Source organism: Mus musculus, chromosome 11 (genome assembly GCF_000001635.26).
Source record: "Mus musculus strain C57BL/6J chromosome 11, GRCm38.p6 C57BL/6J".
NCBI lineage: Eukaryota > Metazoa > Chordata > Mammalia > Rodentia > Muridae > Mus > Mus musculus.
In genome coordinates this window covers 83931544-83940902 of record NC_000077.6, presented here as the reverse complement: position 1 = coordinate 83940902, position 9359 = coordinate 83931544, and positions in this window count along the sequence as shown.

Below are 9359 nucleotides of genomic sequence, written 5' to 3'. Positions count from 1 at the left end.
AAGCTCAGGACTGAAGGCTGGAGAAACAAAACTGGGAGACATCAAAATATAAATAATACAATGCATAGACTCAAACATCATATGTCCATATCATTTGTGGATAGATCTATGATATAGAGAGGAGAGGGGGAAAGTTCAGTTCTAGTGAGACTTTCATTCTCGAGGAGAGCAGATGTGGAGTGAGCATAAGATGTCATGAAAATCTCTTCCCTGACTCCTCCTTACAGCTAACAGTGGGGACATCTTACTCTTTTAAATATATTTACTCCCTCTCTATAAATAGTATTTTGAGGAGACAGGAAGATGGCTCAACAGGTAGACACCAACCCTGCAAACTTGATGATCTGACTTTGATCCTGAGAACCCATGCAGAAGAACAGATAAGGCTGTGAAGACGTTTGTAGCATTTAGCTTAGGCAGGACCAAAGTTTATCCACGTTAATACAGTGGAGGTTATGGTCTCTCCCATCCAGTTATAGCCCCATGGTATTAATGGTTCCCTAGAGAGTTAACCTCCCAGGAGCTGAGGAAAGCCCTGTAGGTGGCCTTCCTTACTAGGAAATATTTAGCATTATACCAATGGCCAGCTCACTTTCCTTCTTCCAGAGAATAGATTTGTCTTGCTCGTTGAATTTGTGCTCTATATCCTTTACTTTAAAAGGAGGGACTTGGACTTGGAGCTTGGTTTAAATCTTACAGAGATCCAACTTTGTCTGCTTCCCAAGTGCTGAGATCACAGGCGTGTACCATCACACCTGACCACGTTCCTCTACCGTAGCTTTTTTCTATTGCGCTGCACTTATAGCTCCACATTGGTCCACAGACTTTAAAATTTCTGAAGCTGAGGCAATGTGTCATGCCTCTAAATACATTTGCTGAGTATGAAATCTGTTTCATATTAAGTGGTCATTTTTTAGTCTCTCTCTCTCTCTCTCTGTGTATGTGTGTTGTATGTGTGTGTGAGTGTGTGAGTGTGTGAATGTTCTGTGTGTGTTGTAGTGTGTCTGTGTGGTATATATCCAAGTTTTTTGGAGTGTGCACTTTGATGCATGCACATACACACATGTAGGTGCACATGTATGTGTGTGTCCAGAGACAGACATCAAATGTGTCTCCTCACCTGCACTTCCCTTTTGTATATTTATTAAATTTTATTATATTAATTTCATGTGTAATCATGCATTGCTACAGCATGCGTGGAGGTCACAACCCAGCTTTCAGGAGTTGGTTCCACCCTGTAGTTAACAAGAATTGATTTCAGGTTTTCAGGCTTGGTGGCAAGCATGTTTACTTGCTGAGCCAACTCTCTGACCCTCCACATTTATTTTTAGGATTATTTTATTTTATTGTTTGTGTGTTTTTGCTAGCATGTATGTATGGACACCATATTTGTGCCTGGTGCCCCAATGTCAGAAGAAGGAATTGACTCTCCTGGAACTGGAGTTATAAGTGGTTTTGAGCCACTATGTGAATCCTGGGAACCGAACCCATGTCCTTCATAAGACCAGTCAGTAAGTGCTCGTAACCAATAAGCCATCTTTCCAGTCCCACGTTTATTTATTTATTTTCAGACAAGGTCTCTTTCTGAATCCAAAGCTTCCCCAATTGGCTGGACTTACTAGCCAATGAGCGTCAGGAATCCAACTGTACTCTAAGCTACCTCCCATACCCCTGGTGCTAGGGTTGTGGGTACATGGCACCTTGCTTTGTGTATGGGTTCCCTGGTTCTGAATAGAACTCCTCATGCTCGTGTAGCTGGTAACTTACCAGTTGAGCCAGCTCCCCAGTTCTGTAAGTCTTACTGATCTAATGAAATAGGACAAACCACATAAAGATCTCTATGAATTTAACAGTGGACCTATTTCTTTAGTTGGTGCTTTGCATTAATAGACTGGAATGAATGAAGTCAAATGGGAGCCAACTTACACTATTGCTTGCCTTGACAATGTCCAGCTGACTCATTAAGAGAGCATTTCCTCTTGGGGGGAAAAAAACAAAACTATTTCAAAGTATCGTCAATAAAAGTGGAGAGGAAATTGAATCCTGGTTCTGTGTAACTGGAATTTCTCCAAAAACTAGTATGGTGTGATTGTTGGACACACATGGCTTCTCAACTGTAGCCAGTGAGAACACAACGTCTGTGCAACACCAAGGTGGCGGCTGCTTGGAACAGCTTGTTGTTATGAGCAGAATGACCACGCCATAGCCTGAAGGGGTGTCTTGGAATATTTTTCTTCGTATACTCCCTGCTTATCGCCCAGCAAGCTTCAGCGAGGAGAGCATTGTTTTTACAGTGTCCCATCACAGACCACGGCCTAGGGGTGCAGAGATTACTTAGCCCATCTTTGTTCTCAAGGAGTAGAGCCTGCTAGGGTATAGAGTACCAACATGCTTGTTCTAGGAACCCCAGCGGAAGCTATAGGGACAGAAGGAGTTGTCACCGGGGGCTTGGAGGTGATGGATGGGTGTTGTGGCACATTAGGATGGGTTTGGTAGAGAAGATGAACTTGGCACAGCAGGCTAGGAATGCAGTGCAGTTAGTAGATGGCTGCTTAGGATTTGCCAAGCCCTAGCTTCAGTCCCTATTACTAGGCATAGTGGCACATGCTATAGTCCTGGCACAGAGGCAAAGAGGAGGAAGTTGAAGGTCATCGAGCTGGTGAGATGGTTAATCACGTAAAGGCACTTGCTGTCGAGCCTGATGATCCCACTTCATTCTTTAGACTCCCACATGGTGGAAGAAGCGAGCAGATGCCCATAGGCTGTCCTCTTAACCCCACATACACACTGTGCTATGTACACATTCACAAGAAATAATTAAAAAAAAATCAAGGTCATCCTTCAGTACATAGCCAGTCGAAGGCTAGCCTGGAAACTACATGAGATGCTGTCTTGAAAAAAAAAATTTTTTTTTTTTTTTTTGCCAATAAGTGTGGTGGGAAAAGGTATTGATTGATTTATTGATTGATTGAAACAGGCTTTCTCTATATAGTCCTGGCTGTCCTGAAACTCACTTTGTAGACCAGGTTGGCCTCAAACTCACAGAGATCTGACTGCCTCTGCCTCCTAAGTGATGGGATTAAAGGTGTGCGCCACCACCACCAGGGGGTAAAGGTATTAAAACAGCCTCAGTGAATGTACAGAGTAATAGAAATGGTCTAGTGCGTTTGAAGGTCTACTAATGGTTCTAGTAAGCTGGAAGCAAGTTTGCAACAAGACTTGGAACTGGACAGGGAGGTGGGTGCTTCCTAGTGAAGAGCCTTATGCACACTTGGAGGTACTGAGAATGTTCAGGGATGTTAAGCCGATGACAGAAACACTTTAGAAATGTAAGATCACAGCAATGCAAGGGAGGCCAGCTTAGAGTCAGTGAAAATGAAGATGGTCCTCAGGGAAAGAAGCAGACCCAAAGCACACTTTGTACTGAGCATGGCAGCTCGTGCCTGTAATCCTGGCACTCCTGGGTGCTGTGAGGGTTGCTGTGAGTTCAAGGTCAACTTGAGCTACAGAGTGAGACCACAGCACTCATACCAAGATCAGAGGACAACTGATGTCAGTCTTTGCCTTCTGCTTTGTCTGCTGGCCTGGGAGCTTCCGGGGCTTCTCCTGTCTCTACCTCCGATCTCACTGGAGATGCGCTGGGATTGCAGATCCAGGCTACCACAGCAGGCTTTGCATGGGTTCTGGGGATTTCACTGAAGGTCCTCATGCTTGTATGGTAAACACTTTACTTACTGGGCCACCTCCCCAATTCTGAGTGAAGTTTCTAAGGGTTATTTTGAGAAAGGAATTGGTATGTGTCTCCAAGGAAAATAGAGACTCCCAAACCATACTTCCAGGGCTTTAATTAAAATCTAGTTTATGTAGAGGACAGTGGGCTATAAATAAACAAACCCAGCAATGGCTAGCATGGCAAGACCACTCCTCATTTTCTTTGGAGTTAAAGTCTTGATTCCAAATTCTCAAGACTTCAGAATCCAGATAGTTCTTTCTTTTCTTTCTTTCTTTCTTTCTTTCTTTCTTAAGACTTATTTATTTTATGTATACACCCTAGCTGTCTTCAGTCACACCAGAAGAGGGCTTCAGATCCCATTACAGATGGTTGTGAGCCACCATGTGGTTTCTGGGAATTGAACTCAGGACCTCTGGAAGAGCAGTAAGTGCTCTTAACCACTGAGCCATCTTTCTTTCCCTCCCTCCCTCCGTTCCTTCCTCCCTCCTTCCCTTCCTTTTTTTTTTTGTAAGAGTCAACAGAATGCTCTCTGCAGGTTTTACTGTAAACAAGACCCAGTGGGATGTTGACTATTCCAGTCCACATTCCGAATGTCCTTCCTTAGGACAGAATTCAAAGAAACAACACCTGCACCAGCGCTGACCTCAAGGTGGCGCTCCAGTCTTGTTGCAATGCCTGCTTTAGCCTCCTCTTACTAGGCTCTCTACAGTGCCAAACTCTGGGTGCACAGACCCCACAGCCTAATCTGGAGTGAAATTACATGGGCAGCTCTTGCTTTCCAACCATCCTTCCCCTACAGCTGAAACCAACAGCACAGTGGGTAGAATGGCAGAATGTGTCTGTCTGGAAGAAAGATTACATCAGAGTTCAAAACTAACTAAAACAAATCTCCTTCACAATTATTAACAGCCATCACTTACTGAGCATCTCCCATTTGCTGCACAGAGTCCTGGGCACGGTTCAGATGATCTGAGTTCTCCGAATTGTTATGACAGCTCCCCTCCCCCCAAACAAAGACAGAAACCAGGGCTGAGAACTATGAAGCAGCCGTCTTTCACTCTCATACATAGTAAGTAGCAACATTGGATGTTGAACCTGCTTGTGTGGTTTCAGGGCTTGAGCTCCGGGAGCACTGCTGATTACTAATGTCAGGAAGGCAACAGTGATTAATAAAGCCTGGCTTTTGGTTGTAGGGTTTGGCATGAGCTCATTTGCAAAGAATGGTATTTAAGGGGTCCCGTGAGGCTCCTGTCCTTATCTCTTCATGAAAAGTCCCAAACAAGAAGGGGGGGTATTTACATAGTCACAGAGACTGTCCCCTGGGGTATTTGTTACTTACAGGGATTAAAAGAAGGGAATTTACAGTGGAAAAGGCTGGTAGGAAGCCACGTGAAGGAAACTGCTGGAAGCAAAAAGTGGCCAAGTAAATGTGGTAAAGTGTTAGTGTTTGAAGAACAGGGAGATTTAAAAAAAATTTTTTTTTGCTATTGTTGGTCAGCAATGGAAGAGATGACTGGTTCCCATCTTTGATCTCCAGCTGCAAAAAGTCCCAAATTCCAGAGATTTCTACATGGAATCTGTCTCCTTTAAGATAGACGGTTGTCAGAGAATCTCCACCCTGCATAAGGGAAGTCATCCAAAAGGAAGACACAAATAATAAAACTCAAGAATAATGTTGCTGTTCTGAGCACAGATTGGCCGGGATAGAGTTATTCTTGCTCCTTGGATACCCAATCAAGAGTGTCCAGTGATAATTATAAAGCATTTTTTAAATACTTTACCAACTTCAAAGCTATGGTAATCTCAGTCAAGATAATTATCAATCTCTCTCTGTATATACACACACATATAATACACACACACACACAATATATATATATATATATATATATATATATATATATATATATATATACACACACACACACACACACACACACACACACACACACACACTTGTAGTGAGAAAGGAGAAGCTTTTGTTGAGCATGTTGGTGTTTGTATGATTTACAGTACAATCTGCCCGCTCTGTGACACCTTCACATCAGGTCCTTAATTATTTATCATGAGACCCTAGCTCAGCACAGATTAAATACCTTCTCTTTAGAGATGTGGAAATATCCTGACTCTGTTCATTCCCACAGTCAGACGCCACCTCTCCTCACCTACCCCTGTTTCTCTGATCCAAGGGGCACCTCCCCCGGTATGCCTGTGCAGTATTCTTCTTGGAGTTAAAAATCAAATTCAATGAGTCGATATGAGTCTGAGTCTGCTTAGGAAGAGGAAGTTAGCCAGTCGTCACCAGAACGCCTTTGTTAAGGTGTATTTGTGCTATTGAAAGACAGAAAGTGGCTGGGTGTGATGGTGAACCTTCTAAGTCCAGAGCTCTGGAGGTTGGAGCAGGTGTGTTATAACCTCTAGAGTAGCCCGGGCTACATAATGAGTTCCAGGCTAACCTGGGTAATATAATCAAGGCCTTGTCGCAAAACAAAACAAAACAAGGTATACAATGTCCAGTGACTCAAAATCTAAAACAAAAGTACCCATGGACAACTATATAAATGAACATGATTACAAAACGACTCTAAATTACTCTATTCAAATCTCATTATGTACCTAAATGTACTTGAAAAGTGTTGATTTCAAGCCACGATTCCTTCTAAGGACCTACACTGAATTTATGCCTCCAACAACCTGAAAATACACATGCACAAGGTTATTTTTTCCAGTATTTTCTTGTATTTATACTTGCAGAATAATCAAGGCAGCCTAAATGTGGGTGTGAAGGTGTGTGTGAGAGAGTCGTTGCATAGTGATCATAGAAGCACACGAGAGTCCTAAACACCTGTAGAGAAGAATCCGGAAGAGCTGTGTAAACCAACAGGAAATGGTTTCTAGGGTATGTGATTTAATGAAAAAAAAAAAAGCAAAGTATGAAATAATATTTGTAGTACGCTACTATCGGGGCAAGACAAAACAAAGTGAGAGAATGAGCCTGCGTCTACTTTTGTGAACAAAGTGAAAACCTGGGAGACAGGAGTCAGAAATGCCTTAGCTACCTGTAAGGAGTGAGTGGGAAGGAAGTAAAAACTGGGGCTGGACCGAGCAGGGGGATGGAATGGCATTCCTCTCATCTCCCCTCACCCCTTGCTTCCTCCTTGTCCCAGGTCTCAATAGAGTCTTGCTATGTTGCCCAACACCCTGGTCCAATGTGATCCTCCTGCCTCATCCTCACGAGAAGCTGGATTACAGATGTGGATTGCCGTTCCTGGCTTATGAATACTTCTTTTTGTGCAGTTCTGAGTTTTAGAACCCTGTCAATGTTCATATGATAAAAACCCCCTAAAATGGAATACTAGTGTATAACATAATAATCCCATGGAAAAGCAGCTATGTGTGTGGCGGGGACCTCCTCAGCATGAGAAATGTTAGAGACAATACTGTTTCACTAAATACTCTTAGATTAAAGAAAGGGGAAACTATAAATTAATATTAAACTCTAGGATGTTTTCTTGCAGTAGCAGACCTCTTCTTTTTGGCAGTGATTCATTCTGGGTATTCTGGGGTTAGGTAAATAAGTAATATAGTAGAAAGAATGAGGTTCCGTTTCCTCACAGAGAGAAAAGAAAGTTACTGAGCTGGAAAGGGAGAACAGTAGAAGTAATTCTATAATGGCAGGGAGGAATTGGGCAGGGCAGTTTAATTCATGGGTTAAAAAAATATTGTGTGTATGTGTATGCGTGTGCAGTGTGTGCAGGTTCTTGAGCACGCAGCCATCAAGGGGTGATGTCAGGTCTCCTCCTCTATTGCTCTTCACTGGGTTCTTTTGAGACAGGTTCTCTTTCAGGGGAGCTTACTTGTCACTGTCCTCACTCCCACTCCCACTCCACCCCCACTCTCGCCCCACCCCTATTCCCACCCCCACCCCCACTCCCACCCCATCCACTCCCTCCCCACTCCCCCCCACACACCTCCAGTACCAAGGCTACAGGCTTGTATCACCACGCATGTTAGTGCTGAGGATTTGAGTGCAGGTCCTCAAACGTATACAGCGACCCCTCTACCACCCGAACCATCTCCCAGACTCTAAAATCATGGTTTTTAATATAAAGCTCTGTGTGTATGCACACGCATGTGAGCACGAATTTCCCTGCTCCTACTCAATACTCAGACCTTCCACTCGCATCTTAGCTTCTAAATTCCGTTTGCCACTGAAAAGAACCATAGCTCTGGGAAACTGGCTGGAGCCTGGAAAGTCAAATATGACCTTCGAACAGTGGATTAAGCCAGTAAGTTAGGAAGCTCTCAGAAAAAAAAAAAATCAGGATAGCCAAGAGAGTCATCCTGAAGAGATTCCGACTGGCCAAGTGGGAGTAATTAGATGAAAATAGTGATACTAACGAACCACACCCATTGAGTGAGATATGTAGCTATACAAACAATCAAGTAAATACCGGTGGGAGAGGGCAAGTGAGCCTTTTTGTGAGATTCTCATGAGCAAAAGGTGATGGGTGAAGGGGCTTGCTGCCAAGCCTGGTGACCTGAGGTTGACCCTAGGGGAGCCATGTGGTAGAAGGAAAGAAATGACTCTGGTAAATTGTCCTCTGACAGACAGACAGACACTCTGACACACACAAAATATAATAATAATAACAACGAAAGATATTAATTAGTAAGTGGAGAAGAAGCTGGGTATGGTAGCAGGCATCTGGAATCCCAGCACTCAGAAGGTTGACACGGGAGGATTGTGAGTTCTAGGCCAGCATGGGCTCCATAGCAAGATCCTGTCTCACAAAAAAAGGCTACTGTATAAAATGCAGGAAAAAATTATGGAATTAGAATTGGAGAATGATTTTCTGACACTCATCAGTAACAGTTTAGTCACTAATATTCGTGGAAAGCTAGTGGGTGAAATTTGCATGAGAAACAGGATATTCATATTGCTATTGAAGTATGTCCCTACAAGATTTCTATTCATTAAAAAGAGAAAAATTGTGCTTAGAGTAGAGATAGCCATCAGACACCATGTGAATGAAACAATCAAAGTGTAAACGTGAAAGCCAATAAGGTAAACTATCAATAGTTTTAAACCTGGGTGAAGAGCACACAGGATTAGCGTACTATTTTTACACAAGTCTGAAGTTGTATCAAAATAGGAGACATCTCAGAAGACGTTGCTAAGCTGCATCAAGTTAAAGTCTGTATGGGATGTATAGGAAGTTATGTCTCACCACCTCCTCAGCTCGGCAGCTATGGGGAGCTGCAGTTGGAAGGAGAGGAAACACTTTATGTCTCTTTGAAACCAATCTAAAAACATATTCTGACTTTCAGATCATGCAAACTTGTAACAGTTTTTAACAGATAGTCTTAAAAGTCTTTAACTAACAGTTTTTCACAGTCTTAAAAGTCTTTACCAGAGACAACATCTATGTGTCTAAATGTGGGGAAGTAGTTGAAGATTTCAGTCTTAGAAGATAGAGGAGTTAAATTGATAAGAAAGAATGGAATAAGTAGCGGAGAGTAAATTTTGCCCCAAATGTCTGATTGTAACGGCAGCTATTAAGCTTTATTGTTATTCATGCAGACATGCTCCAAAGTCTTTTTAGTCTTACACAGAAATGAGGGT